Source organism: Oncorhynchus keta, unplaced genomic scaffold (assembly GCF_023373465.1).
Source record: "Oncorhynchus keta strain PuntledgeMale-10-30-2019 unplaced genomic scaffold, Oket_V2 Un_contig_6537_pilon_pilon, whole genome shotgun sequence".
Taxonomy (NCBI): Eukaryota; Metazoa; Chordata; class Actinopteri; order Salmoniformes; family Salmonidae; genus Oncorhynchus; species Oncorhynchus keta.
The window spans coordinates 112,501-135,171 of record NW_026288916.1 but is presented as its reverse complement, the minus strand read 5'-3'; the positions used below and the strand labels follow the sequence as shown (position 1 = coordinate 135,171).

The following is a 22,671-nucleotide window of genomic DNA, read 5'->3' as shown; positions in this document are numbered from 1 at the left end:
TACAGCCTATCTGGTGAAACTACACAGAGACAGGAACATGAAACCTATTACAGCCTATCTGGTGAAACTACACAGAGACAGGAACATGAAACCTATTACAGCCTATCTGGTGAAACTACACAGAGACAGGAACGTGAAACCTATTACAGCCTATCTGGTGAAACTACACAGAGACAGGAACATGAAACCTAATTACAGCCTAGCTGGTGAACACTACACAGAGACAGGAACATGAAACCTATTACAGCCTATCTGGTGAACACTACACAGAGACAGGAACATGAAACCTAATTACAGCCTATCTGGTGAAACTACACAGAGACAGGAACATGAAACCTAATTACAGCCTATCTGGTGAAACTACACAGAGACAGGAACATGAAACCTATTACAGCCTATCTGGTGAAACTACACAGAGACAGGAACATGAAACCTAATTACAGCCTATCTGGTGAAACTACACAGAGACAGGAACATGAAACCTAATTACAGCCTATCTGGTGAAACTACACAGAGACAGGAACATGAAACCTATTACAGCCTATCTGGTGAAACTACACAGAGACAGGAACATGAAACCTAATTACAGCCTATCTGGTGAAACTACACAGAGACAGGAACATGAAACCTATTACAGCCTATCTGGTGAAACTACACAGAGACAGGAACATGAAACCTATTACAGCCTATCTGGTGAAACTACACAGAGACAGGAACGTGAAACCTATTACAGCCTATCTGGTGAAACTACACAGAGACAGGAACATGAAACCTAATTACAGCCTATCTGGTGAAACTACACAGAGACAGGAACATGAAACCTATTACAGCCTATCTGGTGAAACTACACAGAGACAGGAACGTGAAACCTAATTACAGCCTATCTGGTGAAACTACACAGAGACAGGAACATGAAACCTAATTACAGCCTATCTGGTGAAACTACACAGAGACAGGAACATGAAACCTATTACAGCCTATCTGGTGAAACTACACAGAGACAGGAACGTGAAACCTAATTACAGCCTATCTGGTGAAACTACACAGAGACAGGAACATGAAACCTATTACAGCCTATCTGGTGAAACTACACAGAGACAGGAACATGAAACCTATTACAGCCTATCTGGTGAACTACACAGAGACAGGAACATGAAACCTATTACAGCCTATCTGGTGAAACTACACAGAGACAGGAACATGAAACCTAATTACAGCCTATCTGGTGAAACTACACAGAGACAGGAACATGAAACCTAATTACAGCCTATCTGGTGAAACTACACAGAGACAGGAACATGAAACCTATTACAGCCTATCTGGTGAAACTACACAGAGACAGGAACATGAAACCTATTACAGCCTATCTGGTGAAACTACACAGAGACAGGAACATGAAACCTATTACAGCCTATCTGGTGAAACTACACAGAGACAGGAACATGAAACCTATTACAGCCTATCTGGTGAAACTACACAGAGACAGGAACATGAAACCTAATTACAGCCTATCTGGTGAAACTACACAGAGACAGGAACATGAAACCTATTACAGCCTATCTGGTGAAACTACACAGAGACAGGAACATGAAACCTATTACAGCCTATCTGGTGAACACTACACAGAGACAGGAACATGAAACCTATTACAGCCTATCTGGTGAAACTACACAGAGACAGGAACATGAAACCTATTACAGCCTATCTGGTGAAACTACACAGAGACAGGAACATGAAACCTATTACAGCCTATCTGGTGAAACTACACAGAGACAGGAACATGAAACCTAATTACAGCCTATCTGGTGAAACTACACAGAGACAGGAACATGAAACCTATTACAGCCTATCTGGTGAAACTACACAGAGACAGGAACATGAAACCTATTACAGCCTATCTGGTGAAACTACACAGAGACAGGAACATGAAACCTATTACAGCCTATCTGGTGAAACTACACAGAGACAGGAACATGAAACCTATTACAGCCTATCTGGTGAAACTACACAGAGACAGGAACATGAAACCTATTACAGCCTATCTGGTGAAACTACACAGAGACAGGAACATGAAACCTATTACAGCCTATCTGGTGAAACTACACAGAGACAGGAACATGAAACCTATTACAGCCTATCTGGTGAAACTACACAGAGACAGGAACATGAAACCTAATTACAGCCTATCTGGTGAAACTACACAGAGACAGGAACATGAAACCTAATTACAGCCTATCTGGTGAAACTACACAGAGACAGGAACATGAAACCTAATTACAGCCTATCTGGTGAAACTACACAGAGACAGGAACATGAAACCTATTACAGCCTATCTGGTAAAACTACACAGAGACAGGAACATGAAACCTAATTACAGCCTATCTGGTAAAACTACACAGAGACAGGAACGTGAAACCTATTACAGCCTATCTGGTAAAACTACACAGAGACAGGAACATGAAACCTAATTACAGCCTATCTGGTGAAACTACACAGAGACAGGAACATGAAACCTATTACAGCCTATCTGGTGAACACTACACAGAGACAGGAACATGAAACCTATTACAGCCTATCTGGTGAAACTACACAGAGACAGGAACATGAAACCTAATTACAGCCTATCTGGTGAAACTACACAGAGACAGGAACATGAAACCTATTACAGCCTATCTGGTGAAACTACACAGAGACAGGAACATGAAACCTAATTACAGCCTATCTGGTGAAACTACACAGAGACAGGAACATGAAACCTATTACAGCCTATCTGGTGAAACTACACAGAGACAGGAACATGAAACCTAATTACAGCCTAGCTGGTGAACACTACACAGAGACAGGAACATGAAACCTAATTACAGCCTATCTGGTGAAACTACACAGAGACAGGAACATGAAACCTAATTACAGCCTATCTGGTGAAACTACACAGAGACAGGAACATGAAACCTAATTACAGCCTATCTGGTGAACACTACACAGAGACAGGAACATGAAACCTAATTACAGCCTATCTGGTGAACACTACACAGAGACAGGAACATGAAACCTAATTACAGCCTATCTGGTGAAACTACACAGAGACAGGAACAATCACCCACGAAATACACAGCGAAACCCAGGCTACCTAAATACGGTTCCCAATCAGAGACAACGAGAATCACCTGACTCTGATTGAGAACCGCCTCAGGCAGCCAAGCCTATACAACACCCCTAATCAGCCGCGATCCCAAATACTACAAACCCCAATACGAAAATACAACAACATAAACCCATGTCACACCCTGGCCTGACCAAATATATAACGAAAACACAAAATACAATGACCAAGGCGTGACAGTATTATAATAATAATATACAGTATAATACTAATAATATACAGTATAATACTAATAATATATAGTATAATACTAATAATATACAGTATAATAATAATATTCAGTATAATACTAATAATATACAGTATAATACTAATAATATATAGTATAATACTAATAATATATAGTATAATAATAATATACAGTATAACACTAATAATAATATATAGTATAATACTAATAATATACAATATAATAATAATAATAATATACAGTATAACACCAATAATAATATATAGTATAATAATAATAATATACAATATAATAATAATAATATACAGTATAACACCAATAATAATATATAGTATAATAACAATAATACTATCCTGTATAATACTACTAATAATATTCAGTATAATACTAATAATGATATACAGTATAATACTAATAATGATATACAGTATAATACTAATAATGATATACAGTATAATACTAATAATAATATACACCAGGCAGCACAGAAGGTCATATATAATAATATACAGTATAATATATAGTATAATACTAATAATAATATACAGTATAATATATAGTATAATACTAATAATAATATACACCAGGAAGCACAGAAGGTAATATATAATAATATATAGTATAATATATAGTATAATACTACTAATAATATATGCCAGGAAGCACAGAAGGAAATATATACTAATATACAGCATACTACTAATAATTATATACGCCAGACAGGACAGAAGGTAATATTTTATAATATATAGTATAATATACAGTATAATTGTAATAATAATATATGCCAGGCAGCATAGAAGGTAATATATAATAATATACAGTATAATATATAGTATAATTGTAATAATAATATACAGTATAATATATAGTATAGTTGTAATAATAATATACAGTATAATATATAGTATAATACTAATAATAATATACACCATGCAGCACAGAAGGTAATATATAGTAATATACAGTATAATACTAATAATAATATACAGTATAATACTAATAATAATATACAGTATAATACTAATAATAATATACAGTATAATACTAATAATATACAGTATAATACTAATAATAATATACACCATGCAGCACAGAAGGTAATATATAGTAATATACAGTATAATACTAATAATAATATACAGTATAATATACAGTATAATACTAATAAGAATATACAGTATGATATACAGTATAATACTAATAATAATATATGCCAGGCAGCACAGAAGGTAATATATAATAATATACAGTATAATATATAGTACAATACTAATAATAACATACAGTATAATATATAGTACAATACTAATAATATACAGTATAATATACAGTATAATATACAGTATAATATACATTATAATACTAATAATAATATACGCCAGGCAGCACAGAAGGTCATATATAATAATATACAGTATAATATACAGTATAATACTAATAATAATATACGCCAGGCAGCACAGAAGGTCATATATAATAATATACAGTATAATACTAATAATAATATACACCAGGCAGCACACAAGGTAATATATAGTAATATACAGTATAATATATAGTATAATACCAGAATAATAATAATATACTGGATAATATATAGTATAATTGTAATAATAATATACACCAGTCAGCACACAAGGTAATATATAATAATATATAGTATAATATATAGTACAATACTAATAATAATATACACCAGGCAGCACAGAAGGTAATATATAATAATATACCGTATAATATACAGTATAATTGTAATAATAATGTACACAAGGCAGCACAGAAGGTAAAATATAATAATATACGGTATAATATATAGTATAATTGTAATAATAATATACTAATAATTATAAATGTAATATATAACCCAGGTGTGTTGCAGGTAATAAAAGGTGTATGTTGTGTTCCCTTCAGGTGTACGTGGAGCTGCGCTTCACCCTGAGAGACTGTAACTCCATCCCTTGGGTGTCTGGTACCTGTAAGGAGACCTTTAACCTCTTCTACCTCCAGACAGAGGAGCCGCACGCCGCCGCCACCCGCTTCAGACCCGCCGACTACGCCAAGGTCTAGTTTTAGAGAATCCTACTTGTTACTTTTTTATTCGATTTTTTAAACTCTTATTTTACCAGGTAAGTTGACTGAGAACACGTTCTCATTTACAGCAACGACCTGGGGAATAGTTACAGGGAGAGAAGAGGGATTAAGGAGCCAATTGTAAACTGCTGTTACTGTTAAAGAGGAGAGTTATTTCATAGTTGTTCTTACTGTTAAAGAGGAGAGTTATTTCATAGTTGTTGTTACTGTTAAAGAGGAGAGTTATTTCATAGTTGTTACTGTTAAAGAGGAGAGTTATTTCATAGTTGTTGTTACTGTTAAAGAGGAGAGTTATTTCATAGTTGTTGTTACTGTTAAAGAGGAGAGTTATTTCATAGTTGTTACTGTTAAAGAGGAGAGTTATTTCATTGCTGTTGTTCCTGTTAAAGAGGAGAGTTATTTCATAGTTGTTCCTGTTAAAGAGGAGAGTTATTTCATAGCTGTTGTTACTGTTTAAGAGGAGAGTTATTTCATAGCTGCTGTTACTGTTACTGAGGAGAGTTATTTCATAGCTGCTGTTACTGAGGAGAGTTATTTCATAGTTGTTACTGTCAAAGAGGAGAGTTATTTCATAGCTGTTGTTACTGTTAAAGAGGAGAGTTATTTCATAGTTGTTACTGTTAAAGAGGAGAGTTATTTCATAGCTGTTACTGTTAAAGAGGAGAGTTATTTCATAGTTGTTACTGTTAAAGAGGAGAGTTATTTCATAGTTGTTGTTACTGTTAAAGAGGAGAGTTATTTCATAGTTGTTCCTGTTAAAGAGGAGAGTTATTTCATAGTTGTTGTTACTGTTAAAGAGGAGAGTTATTTCATAGCTGTTGTTACTGTTAAAGAGGAGAGTTATTTCATTGCTGTTGTTACTGTTAAAGAGGAGAGTTATTTCATAGTTGTTACTGTTAAAGAGGAGAGTTATTTCATAGTTGTTACTGTTAAAGAGGAGAGTTATTTCATAGTTGTTGTTACTGTTACTGAGGAGAGTTATTTCATAGCTGTTGTTACTGTTAAAGAGGAGAGTTATTTCATAGCTGTTGTTACTGTTGAAGAGGAGAGTTATTTCATAATTTAATGGTGCTGTGACGCTACGACCCAGATGATGAAGAACATATTGATTTGATTTGATTTGAAGGTGGACACCATTGCTGCCGATGAGAGCTTCACACAGACGGACCTGGGCGACCGCGTTCTGCGCCTCAACACGGAGGTGAGTTTGGTTGAATATTATATTCATTACGTTCTTATACTTCAGGGCTCTTTTGTCTCTTTGTTTTCTCTCGCGATATTTATTTAAAAAAATATATATATATTCATTAGAATTTCAGGGCAGAACTACAGATTTTTACCTTATCAGCTCAGGGATTCGATCTAGCAACCTTTCGCTTGGCTACCTGCCTCCTCCACACTCTAACCACTAGGCTACCTGCCTCCTCTACACTCTAACCACTAGGCTACCTGCCTCCTCTACACTCTAACCACTAGGCTACCTGCCTCCTCTATACTCTAACCACTAGGCTACCTGCCTCCTCTACACTCTAACCACTAGGCTACCTGCCTCCTCTACACTCTAACCACTAGGCTACCTGCCTCCTCTACACTCTAACCACTAGGCTACCTGCCTCCTCTACACTCTAACCACTAGGCTACCTGCCTCCTCTACACTCTAACCACTAGGCTACCTGCCTCCTCTACACTCTAACCACTAGGCTACCTGCCTCCTCCACACTCTAACCACTAGGCTACCTGCCTCCCTCTACACTCTAACCACTAGGCTACCTGCCTCCTCTATAATCTAACCACTAGGCTACCTGCCTCCTCTACACTCTAGCCACTAGGCTACCTGCCTCCTCTACACTCTAGCCACTAGGCTACCTGCCTCCTCTACACTCTAGCCACTAGGCTACCTGCCTCCTCTACACTCTAGCCACTAGGCTACCTGCCTCCTCTACACTCTAGCCACTAGGCTACCTGCCTCCTCTACACTCTAGCCACTAGGCTACCTGCCTCCTCTACACTCTAGCCACTAGGCTACCTGCCTCCTCTACACTCTAGCCACTAGGCTACCTGCCTCCTCTACACTCTAGCCACTAGGCTACCTGCCTCCTCTATAATCTAACCACTAGGCAACCTGCCTCCTCTACACTCTAACCACTAGGCTACCTGCCTCCTCTACACTCTAACCCCTAGGCTACCTGCCTCCCCTACACTCTAACCACTAGGCTACCTGCCTCCTCTACACTCTAACCACTAGGCTACCTGCCTCCTCCACACTTTAACCACTAGGCTACCTGCCTCCTCTACACTCTAACCACTAGGCTACCTGCCTCCTCTATAATCTAACCACTAGACTACCTGCCTCCTCTATAATCTAACCACTAGGCAACCTGCCTCCTCTACACTCTAACCACTAGGCTACCTGCCTCCTCCACACTCTAACCACTAGGCTACCTGCCTCCTCTACACTCTAACCACTAGGCTACCTGCCTCCTCTATAATCTAACCACTAGGCTACCTGCCTCCTCTACACTCTAACCACTAGGCTACCTGCCTCCTCTACACTCTAACCACTAGGCTACCTGCCTCCTCCACACTCTAACCGCTAGGCTACCTGCCTCCTCTACACTCTAACCACTAGGCTACCTGCCTCCTCTACACTCTAACCACTAGGCTACCTGCCTCCTCTACACTCTAACCACTAGGCTACCTGCCTCCTCTACACTCTAACCACTAGGCTACCTGCCTCCTCCACACTCTAACCACTAGGCTACCTGCCTCCTCTACACTCTAACCACTAGGCTACCTGCCTCCTCTACACTCTAGCCACTAGGCTACCTGCCTCCTCTACACTCTAGCCACTAGGCTACCTGCCTCCTCTACACTCTAGCCACTAGGCTACCTGCCTCCTCTACACTCTAGCCACTAGGCTACCTGCCTCCTCTACACTCTAGCCACTAGGCTACCTGCCTCCTCTACACTCTAGCCACTAGGCTACCTGCCTCCTCTACACTCTAGCCACTAGGCTACCTGCCTCCTCTACACTAACCACTAGGCTACCTGCCTCCTCCACACTCTAACCACTAGGCTACCTGCCTCCTCTACACTCTAACCACTAGGCTACCTGCCTCCTCTATAATCTAACCACTAGGCAACCTGCCTCCTCTACACTCTAACCACTAGGCTACCTGCCTCCTCTACACTCTAACCACTAGGCTACCTGCCTCCCCTACACTCTAACCACTAGGCTACCTGCCTCCTCTACACTCTAACCACTAGGCTACCTGCCTCCTCTACACTCTAACCACTAGGCTACCTGCCTCCTCTACACTCTAACCACTAGGCTACCTGCCTCCTCTACACTCTAACCACTAGGCTACCTGCCTCCTCTATAATCTAACCACTAGACTACCTGCCTCCTCTATAATCTAACCACTAGGCAACCTGCCTCCTCTACACTCTAACCACTAGGCTACCTGCCTCCTAGAGGCCTGTGAGCCATGTTGAATTTATAATAATATATATGGACTCTTAGGGTAGAGGCCTGGGAGCCATGTTGAATCTATAATAATATATATGGACTCTTAGGGTAGAGACCTGGGAGCCATGTTGAATCTATAATAATATATATGGACTCTTAGGGTAGAGGCCTGTGAGCCATGTTGAATCTATAATAATATATATGGACTCTTAGGGTAGAGACCTGGGAGCCATGATGAATCTATAATAATATATATGGACTCTTAGGGTAGAGGCCTGGGAGCCATGATGAATCTATAATAATATATATGGACTCTTAGGGTAGAGGCCTGGGAGCCATGTTGAATCTCCCTGTTACTGCCCTTATAATAGATAGTGTTTGAGAGGAGAGGTCATTTCATTGTGTAGCCCCCGCTCTACTGTAAGCCTATGACAAATAAAAACTTTATTTTGATTTGAGGTCAGAGAGGTCGGCCCCGTGACCCAGAAGGGCTTCTACCTGGCGTTCCAGGATGTGGGGGCGTGTATCGCTCTGGTCTCCGTCAAGGTGTTCTATAAGGTATTATGATGTATTTATGTATTATATTTATCTGTCTGTCTGTCTGTCTGTCTGTCTGTCTGTCTGTCTGTCTCTCTCTCTGTCTCTGTCTGTCTGTCTGTCTGTCTGTCTGTCTGTCTGTCTGTCTGTCTGTCTGTCTGTCTGTCTGTCTGTCTGTCTGTCTGTCTCTGTCTGTCTGTCTGTCTGTCTGTCTGTCTGTCTGTCTGTCTGTCTGTCTGTCTGTCTGTCTGTCTGTCTGTCTGTCTGTCCATAAGAAAACTGTATACAGTGGCTTGTGAAAGTGTTCACCCCTTGGCATTCTCTTCTGTTGCCTTACAACCTGGAATTAAAATGGATTTTTTTGGGGAGGTTCGTATCATTTGATTTACACAATATGCCTACCACTTTGAAGATGCAAAATATTTTTATTGTGAAACAAATAAGAAATTAGACAGAAAAACAGAAATCTTGAGCGTGCATAACTATTCACCCCCACAAAGTCAATACCTTTATGTCTCTATAAGCTTGGTACATCTAGCCACTGGGATTTTTGCCCATTCTTCAAGGCAAAACTGCTCCAGCTCCTTCAAGTTGGATGGGTTCTGCTGGTGTACAACAATCTTTAAGTCATACCACAGATTCTCAATTGGATTGAGGTCTGGGCTTTGACTAGGCCATTCCAAGCCATTTAAATGTTTCCCCTTAAACCACTCAAGTGTTGCTTTAGCAGTATGCTTAGGGACATTGTCCTGCTGGAAGGTGAACCTCCGTCCCAGACTCAAATCTCTGGAAGACTGAAACAGGTTCCCCTTAAGAATTTCCCTGTATTTAGCGCCATCCATTATTCCTTAAATTCTGACCAGTTTCTCAGTCCCTGCCGATGAAAAACATGGATGGTGTTCTCGGGGTGATGAGAGGTGTTGGGTTTGCGCCAGACATAGCGTTTTCCTTGATGGCCAAAAAGCTGACCAGAGGACCTTCTTCCATATGTTTGGGAGTCTCCCACATGCCTTTTGGTGAACACCAAACGTGTTTGCTTATTTTTTCTTTAAGCAATGGCTTTTTTTCTGGCCACTCTTCCGTAAAGCTCAGCTCTGTGGAGTGTTCGGATTAAAGTGGTCCTATGGACAGATACTCCAATCTCCGCTGTGGAGCTTTGCAGCTCCTTCAGGGTTATCTTTGGTCTCTTTGGTGCCTCTCTGATTAATGCCCTCCTTGCCTGGTCCATGAGTTCTGGTCTCTTTGTTGCCTCTCTGATTAATGCCCTCCTTGCCTGGTCTGTGAGTTTTGGTGGGCGGCCCTCTCTTGGCGGGTTTGTTGTGGTGCAATACTCTTCAAAGTTTCTGATATTTTTTTTATAACCCATCCCTGATCTGTACTTCTCCACAACTTTGTCCCTGACCTGTTTGGAGAGCTGCTTGGTCTTCATGGTGCCTCTTGCTTGGTGGTGCCCCTTGCTTAGGCTTAGACTCTGGGGCCTTTCAGAACAGGTGTATATATATACTGAGATCATGTGACTCTTGGACTGCACACAGGTGGACTTTATTTAACTAATTATGTTGCTTCTGAAGGTAAGTGGTTCTTATTTAGGGGCTTCATAGCAAAGGGGTGAATACATATACACACACCACTTTTCATTTTTTAAATTTTAGATTTTTTGAAACAAGTGTTGTTTTTTTCTCACCAATTTGGACTATTTTTGTGTTTGTCCATTACATGAAATCCAAATATAAATCAATTTAAATGACAGTTTGTAATGCAACAAGAACTCCAAGGGGGATGAATACTTTTGCTTTTGCCCTGTGCTGACTTTCTATCTCTCTCCTTATCGAAGCGCTGTCCATCCACTCTGAGGAACCTGGCAGCGTTCCCAGACACGGTACCAAGGGTCGACTCCTCCTCGCTGGTGGAGGTGCGGGGAGCGTGCGTGGAGAACGCAGAGGAGAGGGACACGCCCAAACTGTACTGTGGGGCGGACGGGGACTGGCTGGTTCCTCTGGGGCGATGCGTCTGTAGTCTGGGACATGAGGAGATTGACGGATTCTGCCAGGGTGAGTTGTGGCTAACATTGCCCCCTGGGCACAGATATCAGTTCAACGTCTAGTTTTGATATAAATTTGGTTGTCAAAATACGTGATTTCAACGTGAAATCAACAAAAACATTCACCACGTCGTTGGATTTAGGTTAAACGTTGGAGTGACAAAAATACGAAATTGCAAATCCAATCAGTTTTACACATTGATTCAACATCATCACGTGGGTTCATAACATGGAAACAACGTTGACCAGTTTTTGCCCAGTGGGTTCATAGTGCTTTACATGGAAACAACGTTGACCAGTTTTTGCCCAGTGGGTTCATAGTGCTTTACATGGAAACAACGTTGACCAGTTTTTGCCCAGTGGGTTCATAGTGCTTTACATGGAAACAACGTTGACCAGTTTTTGCCCAGTGGGTTCATAGTGCTTTACATGGAAACAACGTTGATCAAACCAGTTTTTGCCCAGTGGGTTCATAGTGCTTTACATGGAAACAACGTTGACCAGTTTTTGCCCAGTGGGTTCATAGTGCTTTACATGGAAACAAAGTTGACCAGTTTTTTTTTGCCCAGTGGGTTCATAGTGCTTTACATGGAAACAACGTTGATCAGTTTTTGCCCAGTGGGTTCATAGTGCTTTACATGGAAACAACGTTGACCAGTTTTTGCCCAGTGGGTTCATAGTGCTTTACATGGAAACAACGTTGATCAAACCAGTTTTTGCCCAGTGGGTTCATAGTGCTTTACATGGAAACAACGTTGACCAGTTTTTGCCCAGTGGGTTCATAGTGCTTTATAAACAACGTGGTTTTTTGCCCAGTGGGTTCACCCCAATTAGTGCTTTACATGGAAACGCCTGGTCGATTGTTTGGCCAATAGGCTGTCTATGTTTTGGGGTCGAGCAGCAAATATATATATATTATTTATGGCACATGAGACTCCTGTCTTATTCGTGCCCATTTTAGTGAACTAATCCATTGTCAGGGCCGAGACTAATCCATTGTTTTTGAAGGCTGAGACTAATCCATTGTGAAGGCTGAGACTAATCCATTGTGAAGGCTTTATATGAGACTAATCCATTTTTGCCCAGGGGTTCATAGACTAATCCATTGTGAAGGCCCAGTGGGTTCAGACTAATCCATTTTTGTGAAGGCCCAGACTAATCCATTGTCAGGGCTGAGACTAATCCATTGTGAAGGCCGAGACTAATCCATTGTGAAGGCAGAGACTAATACATTGTGAGTGGCTGAGACTAATACATTGTGAAGGCTGAGACTAATCCATTGTGAAGGCTTTAGACTAATTTTTGCCATTGTGAGGACCATGCCCAGTGGGTTCAGACTAATCCATTGTGAAGGCCGAGACTAATCCATTGTGAAGGCCCAGACTAATCCATTGTCAGGGCCGAGACTAATCCATTGTGAAGGCCGAGACTAATCCATTGTGAAGGCAGAGACTAATACATTGTGAAGGCTGAGACTAATACATTGTCAGGGCCGAGACTAATACATTGTGAAGGCCAAGACTAATCCATTGTCAGGGCCGAGACTAATCCATTGTGAAGGCCGAGACTAATCCATTGTGAGGGCAGAGACTAATACATTGTGAAGGCTGAGACTAATCCATTGTCAGGGCCGAGACTAATCCATTGTGAAGGCCGAGACTAATACATTGTGAAGGCTGAGACTAATCCATTGAGACTAATCCATTGTGAGGGCCGAGACTAATCCATTGTGAAGGCCGAGACTAATACATTGTGAAGGCTGAGACTAATCCATTGTCAGGGCCGAGACTAATACATTGTGAAGGCCGAGACTAATCCATTGTCAGGGCAGAGACTAATCCATTGTGAAGGCTGAGACTAATCCATTGTCAGGGCCGAGACTAATACATTGTGAAGGCCGAGACTAATACATTGTGAAGGCTGAGACTAATCCATTGTCAGGGCCGAGACTAATACATTGTGAAGGCCGAGACTAATCCATTGTCAGGGCCGAGACTAATACATTGTGAAGGCTGAGACTAATCCATTGTGAGGCAGAGACTAATCCATTGTGAAGGCCGAGACTAATCCATTGTGAAGGCCGAGACTAATCCATTGTGAAGGCTGAGACTAATCCATTGTGAAGGCTGAGACTAATCCATTGTGAAGGCTGAGACTAATCCATTGTGAAGGCAGAGACTAATCCATTGTGAAGGCCGAGACTAATCCATTGTGAAGGCTGAGACTAATCCATTGTGAGGGCAGAGACTAATCCATTGTGAAGGCTGAGACTAATCCATTGTGAAGGCTGAGACTAATCCATTGTGAAGGCCGAGACTAATCCATTGTGAAGGCTGAGACTAATCCATTGTGAGGGCCCAGACTAATACATTGTGAAGGCCGAGACTAATCCATTGTGAGGCAGAGACTAATCCATTGTGAAGGCTGAGACTAATCCATTGTGAGGGCAGAGACTAATCCATTGTGAAGGCCGAGACTAATACATTGTGAAGGCTGAGACTAATCCATTGTGAGGGCAGAGACTAATACATTGTGAAGGCCGAGACTAATCCATTGTGAGGGCCGAGACTAATACATTGTGAAGGCTGAGACTAATCCATTGTGAGGGCAGAGACTAATCTATTGTGAAGGCTGAGACTAATCCATTGTGAGGGCAGAGACTAATCATTGTGAAGGCCGAGACTAATCCATTGTGAAGGCCGAGACTAATCCATTGTGAAGGCTGAGACTAATCCATTGTGAGGCTGAGACTAATACATTGTGAAGGCTGAGACTAATCCATTGTGAGGGCAGAGACTAATACATTGTGAAGGCTGAGACTAATCCATTGTTGTGAGGGCAGAGACTAATCCATTGTGAAGGCCGAGACTATAGTCTATAGTCTACCCTGTAGTCTACCCTATAGTCTATAGTCTACCCTATAGTCTATAGTCTACCCTTTAGTCTATAGGCTACCCTTTAGTCTATAGTCGACCCTGTAGTCTACCCTATAGTCTATAGTCTACCCTATAGTCTATAGTCTACCCTTTAGTCTATAGGCTACCCTTCTAGACTGTATCCTAAATCACTTCTAGTCGGCCTGTATCCTAAATACACTTCTTCTAGTCTGCCTGTATCCTAAATACACTTCTTCGAGTCGGCCTGTATCCTAAATACACTTCTTCTAGTCGGCCTGTATCCTAAATACACTTCTTCTAGTCTGCCTGTATCCTAAATACACTTCTTCTAGTCGGCCTGTATCCTAAATACACTTCTTCTAGTCGGCCTGTATCCTAAATACACTTCTTCTAGTCGGCCTGTATCCTAAATACACTTCTTCTAGTCTGCCTGTATCCTAAATACACTTCTTCTAGTCGGCCTGTATCCTAAATACACTTCTTCTAGTCGGCCTGTATCCTAAATACACTTCTTCTAGTCGGTCTGTATCCTAAATACACTTCTTCTAGTCTGCCTGTATCCTAAATACACTTCTTCTAGTCGGCCTGTATCCTAAATACACTTCTTCTAGTCTGCCTGTATCCTAAATACACTTCTTCTAGTCGGCCTGTATCCTAAATACACTTCTTCTAGTCGGTCTGTATCCTAAATACACTTCTTCTAGTCGGCCTGTATCCTAAATACACTTCTTCTAGTCTGCCTGTATCCTAAATACACTTCTTCTAGTCGGCCTGTATCCTAAATACACTTCTTCTAGTCGGTCTGTATCCTAAATACACTTCTTCTAGTCGGCCTGTATCCTAAATACACTTCTTCTAGTCGGCCTGTATCCTAAATACACTTCTTCTAGTCGGCCTGTATCCTAAATACACTTCTTCTAGTCGGCCTGTATCCTAAATACACTTCTTCTAGTCGGCCTGTATCCTAAATACACTTCTTCTAGTCGGTCTGTATCCTAAATACACTTCTTCTAGTCGGCCTGTATCCTAAATACACTTCTTCTAGTCGGCCTGTATCCTAAATACACTTCTTCTAGTCGGTCTGTATCCTAAATACACTTCTTCTAGTCGGCCTGTATCCTAAATACACTTCTTCTAGTCGGTCTGTATCCTAAATACACTTCTTCTAGTCGGCCTGTATCCTAAATACACTTCTTCTAGTCGGTCTGTATCCTAAATACACTTCTTCTAGTCGGCCTGTATCCTAAATACACTTCTTCTAGTCGGCCTGTATCCTAAATACACTTCTTCTAGTCGGCCTGTATCCTAAATACACTTCTTCTAGTCGGCCTGTATCCTAAATACACTTCTTCTAGTCGGTCTGTATCCTAAATACACTTCTTCTAGTCCGCCTGTATCCTAAATACACTTCTTCTAGTCTGCCTGTATCCTAAATACACTTCTTCTAGTCTGCCTGTATCCTAAATACACTTCTTCTAGTCGGCCTGTATCCTAAATACACTTCTTCTAGTCGGCCTGTATCCTAAATACACTTCTTCTAGTAGGCCTGTATCCTAAATACACTTCTTCTAGTCGGCCTGTATCCTAAATACACTTCTTCTAGTAGGCCTGTATCCTAAATACACTTCTTCTAGTCGGCCTGTATCCTAAATACACTTCTTCTAGTCGGTCTGTATCCTAAATACACTTCTTCTAGTCGGCCTGTATCCTAAATACACTTCTTCTAGTCGGCCTGTATCCTAAATACACTTCTTCTAGTCGGTCTGTATCCTAAATACACTTCTTCTAGTCGGCCTGTATCCTAAATACACTTCTTCTAGTCGGTCTGTATCCTAAATACACTTCTTCTAGTCGGCCTGTATCCTAAATACACTTCTTCTAGTCGGCCTGTATCCTAAATACACTTCTTCTAGTCGGCCTGTATCCTAAATACACTTCTTCTAGTCGGCCTGTATCCTAAATACACTTCTTCTAGTCGGCCTGTATCCTAAATACACTTCTTCTAGTCGGCCTGTATCCTAAATACACTTCTTCTAGTCGGCCTGTATCCTAAATACACTTCTTCTAGTCGGTCTGTATCCTAAATACACTTCTTCTAGTCGGTCTGTATCCTAAATACACTTCTTCTAGTCGGTCTGTATCCTAAATACACTTCTTCTAGTCGGCCTGTATCCTAAATACACTTCTTCTAGTCGGTCTGTATCCTAAATACACTTCTTCTAGTCGGCCTGTATCCTAAATACACTTCTTCTAGTCGGTCTGTATCCTAAATACACTTCTTCTAGTCGGTCTGTATCCTAAATACACTTCTTCTAGTCGGTCTGTATCCTAAATACACTTGTCTGTATCCTAAATACACTTCTTCTAGTCGGCCTGTATCCTAAATACACATCTTCTAGTCGGTCTGTATCCTAAATACACTTCTTCTAGTCGGCCTGTATCCTAATCTGACTTTAGTGCAGGTCATGTTGTTCTTCCCATTACCGTTTCTGGTAAACACACACTTTATCAAATAAAATCTAGGTTTATTTATCACAGGATACAGAAGGTGTAAACGGTACGGTGGAATGGTTACTAATGCTAATGCTAATGCTAATGCTGAGTTAATAACAACATGCATAGTGAAGTAATGCTAATGCTAATGCTGAGTTAATAACAACATGCATAGTGAAGTCTTTTGTTTGGACATGCAGCTAGCTAGCTAGGTTAAAGAAAAGGAATCGTAATCCCAACTCATGACGTTACTACCCTGAGTCTTTTGTTTAGACATGCAGCTAGCTAGCTAGGTTAAAGAAAAGGAATCGTAATCCCAACTCATGACGTTACTACCCTGAGTCTTTTGTTTAGACGTGCAGCTAGCTAGCTAGGTTAAAGAAAAGGAATCGTAATCCCAACTCATGACGTTACTACCCTGAGTCTTTTGTTTAGACATGTAGCTAGCTAGCTAGGTTAAAGAAAAGGAATCGTAATCCCAACTCATGACGTTACTACACTGAAGTCTTTTGTTTAGACGTGTAGCTAGCTAGGTTAAAGGAAAGGAATCGTAATCCCAACTCATGACGTTACTACCCTGAGTCTTTTGTTTAGACATGTAGCTAGCTAGCTAGGTTAAAGGAAAGGAATCGTAATCCCAACTCTAATGCTGAGTTAAAAACAACAGGGAACTCTGTCAAGCCTTTTTTTCCAGGGCTCCTTCACAGATCATACATGTAACGTTAGCTAACTAGCTAAGAGTACACCTCAACTGGCAATGAAAACGACTATCTGACAAAATTAGAAACGTATAATATCTGAAAATGGAGCTAGACTCTTTAGCCATAGACATTGGCTTTAGCTCATAGGGCTAACACAGTCTGGTGTGTTTAACTCTGGCTTTAGCTCATAGGGCTAACACAGTCTGGTGTGTTTAACTCTGGCTTTAGCTCATAGGGCTAACACAGTCTGGTGTGTTTAACTCTGGCTTTAGCTCATAGGGCTAACACAGTCTGGTGTGTTTAACTCTGGCTTTAGCTCATAGGGCTAACACAGTCTGGTGTGTTTAACTCTGGCTTTAGCTCATAGGGCTAACACAGTCTGGTGTGTTTAACTCTGGCTTTAGCTCATAGGGCTAACACAGTCTGGTGTGTTTAACTCTGGCTTTAGCTCATAGGGCTAACACAGTCTGGTGTGTTTAACTCTGGCTTTAGCTCATAGGGCTAACACAGTCTGGTGTGTTTAACTCTGGCTTTAGCTCATAGGGCTAACACAGTCTGGTGTGTTTAACTCTGGCTTTAGCTCATAGGGCTAACACAGTCTGGTGTGTTTAACTCTGGCTTTAGCTCATAGGGCTAACACAGTCTGGTGTGTTTAACTCTGGCTTTAGCTCATAGGGCTAACACAGTCTGGTGTGTTTAACTCTGGCTTTAGCTCATAGGGCTAACACAGTCTGGTGTGTTTAACTCTGGCTTTAGCTCATAGGGCTAACACAGTCTGGTGTGTTTAACTCTGGCTTTAGCTCATAGGGCTAACACAGTCTGGTGTGTTTAACTCTGGCTTTAGCTCATAGGGCTAACACAGTCTGGTGTGTTTAACTCTGGCTTTAGCTCATAGGGCTAACACAGTCTGGTGTGTTTAACTCTGGCTTTAGCTCATAGGGCTAACACAGTCTGGTGTGTTTAACTCTGGCTTTAGCTCATAGGGCTAACACAGTCTGGTGTGTTTAACTCTGGCTTTAGCTCATAGGGCTAACACAGTCTGGTGTGTTTAACTCTGGCTTTAGCTCATAGGGCTAACACAGTCTGGTGTGTTTAACTCTGGCTTTAGCTCATAGGGCTAACACAGTCTGGTGTGTTTAACTCTGGCTTTAGCTCATAGGGCTAACACAGTCTGGTGTGTTTAACTCTGGCTTTAGCTCATAGGGCTAACACAGTCTGGTGTGTTTAACTCTGGCTTTAGCTCATAGGGCTAACACAGTCTGGTGTGTTTAACTCTGGCTTTAGCTCATAGGGCTAACACAGTCTGGTGTGTTTAACTCTGGCTTTAGCTCATAGGGCTAACACAGTCTGGTGTGTTTAACTCTGGCTTTAGCTCATAGGGCTAACACAGTCTGGTGTGTTTAACTCTGGCTTTAGCTCATAGGGCTAACACAGTCTGGTGTGTTTAACTCTGGCTTTAGCTCATAGGGCTAACACAGTCTGGTGTGTTTAACTCTGGCTTTAGCTCATAGGGCTAACACAGTCTGGTGTGTTTAACTCTGGCTTTAGCTCATAGGGCTAACACAGTCTGGTGTGTTTAACTCTGGCTTTAGCTCATAGGGCTAACACAGTCTGGTGTGTTTAACTCTGGCTTTAGCTCATAGGGCTAACACAGTCTGGTGTGTTTAACTCTGGCTTTAGCTCATAGGGCTAACACAGTCTGGTGTGTTTAACTCTGGCTTTAGCTCATAGGGCTAACACAGTCTGGTGTGTTTAACTCTGGCTTTAGCTCATAGGGCTAACACAGTCTGGTGTGTTTAACTCTGGCTTTAGCTCATAGGGCTAACACAGTCTGGTGTGTTTAACTCTGGCTTTAGCTCATAGGGCTAACACAGTCTGGTGTGTTTAACTCTGGCTTTAGCTCATAGGGCTAACACAGTCTGGTGTGTTTAACTCTGGCTTTAGCTCATAGGGCTAACACAGTCTGGTGTGTTTAACTCTGGCTTTAGCTCATAGGGCTAACACAGTCTGGTGTGTTTAACTCTGGCTTTAGCTCATATGGCTAACACAGTCTGGTGTGTTTAACTCTGGCTTTAGCTCATAGGGCTAACACAGTCTGGTGTGTTTAACTCTGGCTTTAGCTCATAGGGCTAACACAGTCTGGTGTGTTTAACTCTGCCTCATGGCAGGGGGTGCAGAGCTAGCCTCATGGCAGGGGGTGCAGAGCTAGCCTCATGGCAGGTGGTGCAGAGCTAGCCTCATGGCAGGGGGTGCAGAGCTAGCCTCATGGCAGGGGGTGCAGAGCTAGCCTCATGGCAGGGGGTGCAGAGCTAGCCTCATGGCAGGTGGTGCAGAGCTAGCCTCATGGCAGGTGGTGCAGAGCTAGCCTCATGGCAGGGGGTGCAGAGCTAGCCTCATGGCAGGGGGTGCAGAGCTAGCCTCATGGCAGGGGGTGCAGAGCTAGCCTCATGGCAGGGGGTGCAGAGCTAGCCTCATGGCAGGGGGTGCAGAGCTAGCCTCATGGCAGGGGGTGCAGAGCTAGCCTCATGGCAGGGGGTGCAGAGCTAGCCTCATGGCAGGTGGTGCAGAGCTAGCCTCATGGCAGGGGGTGCAGAGCTAGCCTCATGGCAGGTGGTGCAGAGCTAGCCTCATGGCAGGGGTGCAGAGCTAGCCTCATGGCAGGTGGTACAGAGCTAGCCTCATGGCAGGGGGTGCAGAGCTAGCCTCATGGCAGGGGGTGCAGAGCTAGCCTCATGGCAGGGGTGCAGAGCTAGCCTCATGGCAGGGGGTGCAGAGCTAGCCTCATGGCAGGGGGTGCAGCGCTATGGCAGGTGGTACAGAGCTAGCCTCATGGCAGGGGTGCAGCGCTATGGCAGGTGGTACAGAGCTAGCCTCATGGCAGGGGTGCAGCGCTATGGCAGGTGGTGCAGAGCTAGCCTCATGGCAGGTGGTGCAGCGCTATGGCAGGTGGTGCAGAGCTAGCCTCATGGCAGGGGGTGCAGCGCTCATGGCAGGTGGTGCAGAGCTAGCCTCATGGCAGGTGGTGCAGCGCTATGGCAGGTGGTGTAGAGCTAGCCTCATGGCAGGGGGTGCAGCGCTAGCCTCATGGCAGGTGGTGCAGCGCTATGGCAGGTGGTGCAGAGCTAGCCTCATGGCAGGTGGTGCAGCGCTATGGCAGGTGGTGCAGAGCTAGCCTCATGGCAGGTGGTGCAGCGCTATGGCAGGTGGTGTAGAGCTAGCCTCATGGCAGGGGTGCAGCGCTAGCCTCATGGCAGGTGGTGCAGAGCTAGCCTCATGGCAGGTGGTGCAGAGCTAGCCTCATGGCAGGGGGTGCAGAGCTAGCCTCATGGCAGGGGGTGCAGAGCTAGCCTCATGGCAGGTGGTGCAGCGCTATGGCAGGTGGTGCAGAGCTAGCCTCATGGCAGGTTTTGCAGAGCTAGCCTAATGGCAGGTGGTGTAGAGCAAGCCTCATGGCAGGGGGTGCAGAGCAAGCCTCATGGCAGGTGGTACAAAGCTAGCCTCATGGCAGGTGGTGCAGAGCTATCCTCATGGCAGGTGGTGTAGAGCTAGCCTCATGGCAGGTGGTGTAGAGCTAGCCTCATGGCAGGTGGTGCAGAGCTAGCCTCATGGCAGGTGGTGTAGAGCTAGCCTCATGGCAGGGGGTGCAGAGCTAGCCTCATGGCAGGTGGTGCAGAGCTAGCCTCATGGCAGGGGGTGCAGAGCTAGCCTCATGGCAGGTGGTGCAGAGCTAGCCTCATGGCAGGGGTGCAGAGCTAGCCTCATGGCAGGTGGTGCAGAGCTAGCCTCATGGCAGGTGGTGTAGAGCTATGGCAGGGGGTGCAGAGCTAGCCTCATGGCAGGTGGTGCAGAGCTATGGAAGGGGGTGCAGAGCTAGCCTCATGGCAGGTGGTATAAAGCTAGCCTCATGGCAGGTGGTGCAGAGCTATCCTCATGGCAGGGGGTGCAGAGCTAGCCTCATGGCAGGTGGTGCAGAGCTAGCCTCATGGCAGGTGGTATAAAGCTATCCTCATGGCAGGGGGTATAAAGCTAGCCTCATGGCAGGGGGTGCAGAGCTAGCCTCATGGCAGGGGGTGCAGAGCTAGCCTCATGGCAGGGGGTGCAGAGCTATGGCAGGTGGTATAAAGCTAGCCTCATGGCAGGGGGTGCAGAGCTAGCCTCATGGCAGGTGGTGCAGAGCTAGCCTCATGGCAGGGGGTGCAGAGCTAGCCTCATGGCAGGTGGTGCAGAGCTATGGCAGGTGGTATAAAGCTAGCCTCATGGCAGGTGGTGCAGAGCTAGCCTCATGGCAGGGGGTGTAGAGCTAGCCTCATGGCAGGGGGTGCAGAGCTAGCCTCATGGCAGGGGGTGCAGAGCTAGCCTCATGGCAGGGGGTGCAGAGCTAGCCTCATGGCAGGGGGTGCAGAGCTAGCCTCATGGCAGGGGTGCAGAGCTATGGCAGGTGGTATAAAGCTAGCCTCATGGCAGGGGGTGCAGAGCTAGCCTCATGGCAGGTGGTGCAGAGCTAGCCTCATGGCAGGGGGTGCAGAGCTAGCCTCATGGCAGGGGGTGCAGAGCTAGCCTCATGGCAGGGGGTGCAGAGCTAGCCTCATGGCAGGGGGTGCAGAGCTAGCCTCATGGCAGGGGGTGCAGAGCTAGCCTCATGGCAGGGGGTGCAGAGCTAGCCTCATGGCAGGTGGCGTCTCCTTCTCAAACGCCTGTCAGAGTTACTGTAGAGAGGAGCACAGTGTACCCCAGTAGGATCTGAGGCTAAAGCCCTGACACACACACACACACACACACACACACACACACACACACACACACACACACACACACACACACACACACACACACACACACACACACACACACACACACACACACACACACACACACACACACACACACACAGCCTCCGCAGCAGCAGTGAATGTATAAGTAGATGCTAAAGCATTCTAACTGAAGGAGAAGAGGGAGGTAGGGAGGCAGGGAGGGAGGGAAGGTGGAGGCATTGCATCAGATAGACAGAGGTCTCTGGGGTCTGGCAAGTCATCTACGGAGCTTGAGATATCACTTCCCTCTCCTCCCCTCATCCTCCCATCACCCT

The 22,671-nt window shown here is 43.8% G+C and overlaps 1 long non-coding RNA gene and 1 pseudogene across 2 annotated transcripts; both read left to right on the top strand.

Annotated features, from left to right (window-relative positions):
- LOC127925980 (ephrin type-A receptor 6-like) overlaps nucleotides 1-22,671 on the top strand; it is a 115,078-nt pseudogene that overhangs the window by 5,111 nt on the left and 87,296 nt on the right.
- On the top strand, nucleotides 19,831-22,165 carry LOC127925978 (uncharacterized). 2 transcript variants are annotated; one of them, XR_008122996.1, is made up of 3 exons: nucleotides 19,831-19,935; nucleotides 20,651-20,676; nucleotides 22,076-22,165. It is a non-coding gene; the product is annotated as an uncharacterized LOC127925978 (long non-coding RNA). The 2 variants fall into 2 exon arrangements; XR_008122995.1 differs by lacking the exon at nucleotides 22,076-22,165 and adding an exon at nucleotides 20,866-21,276.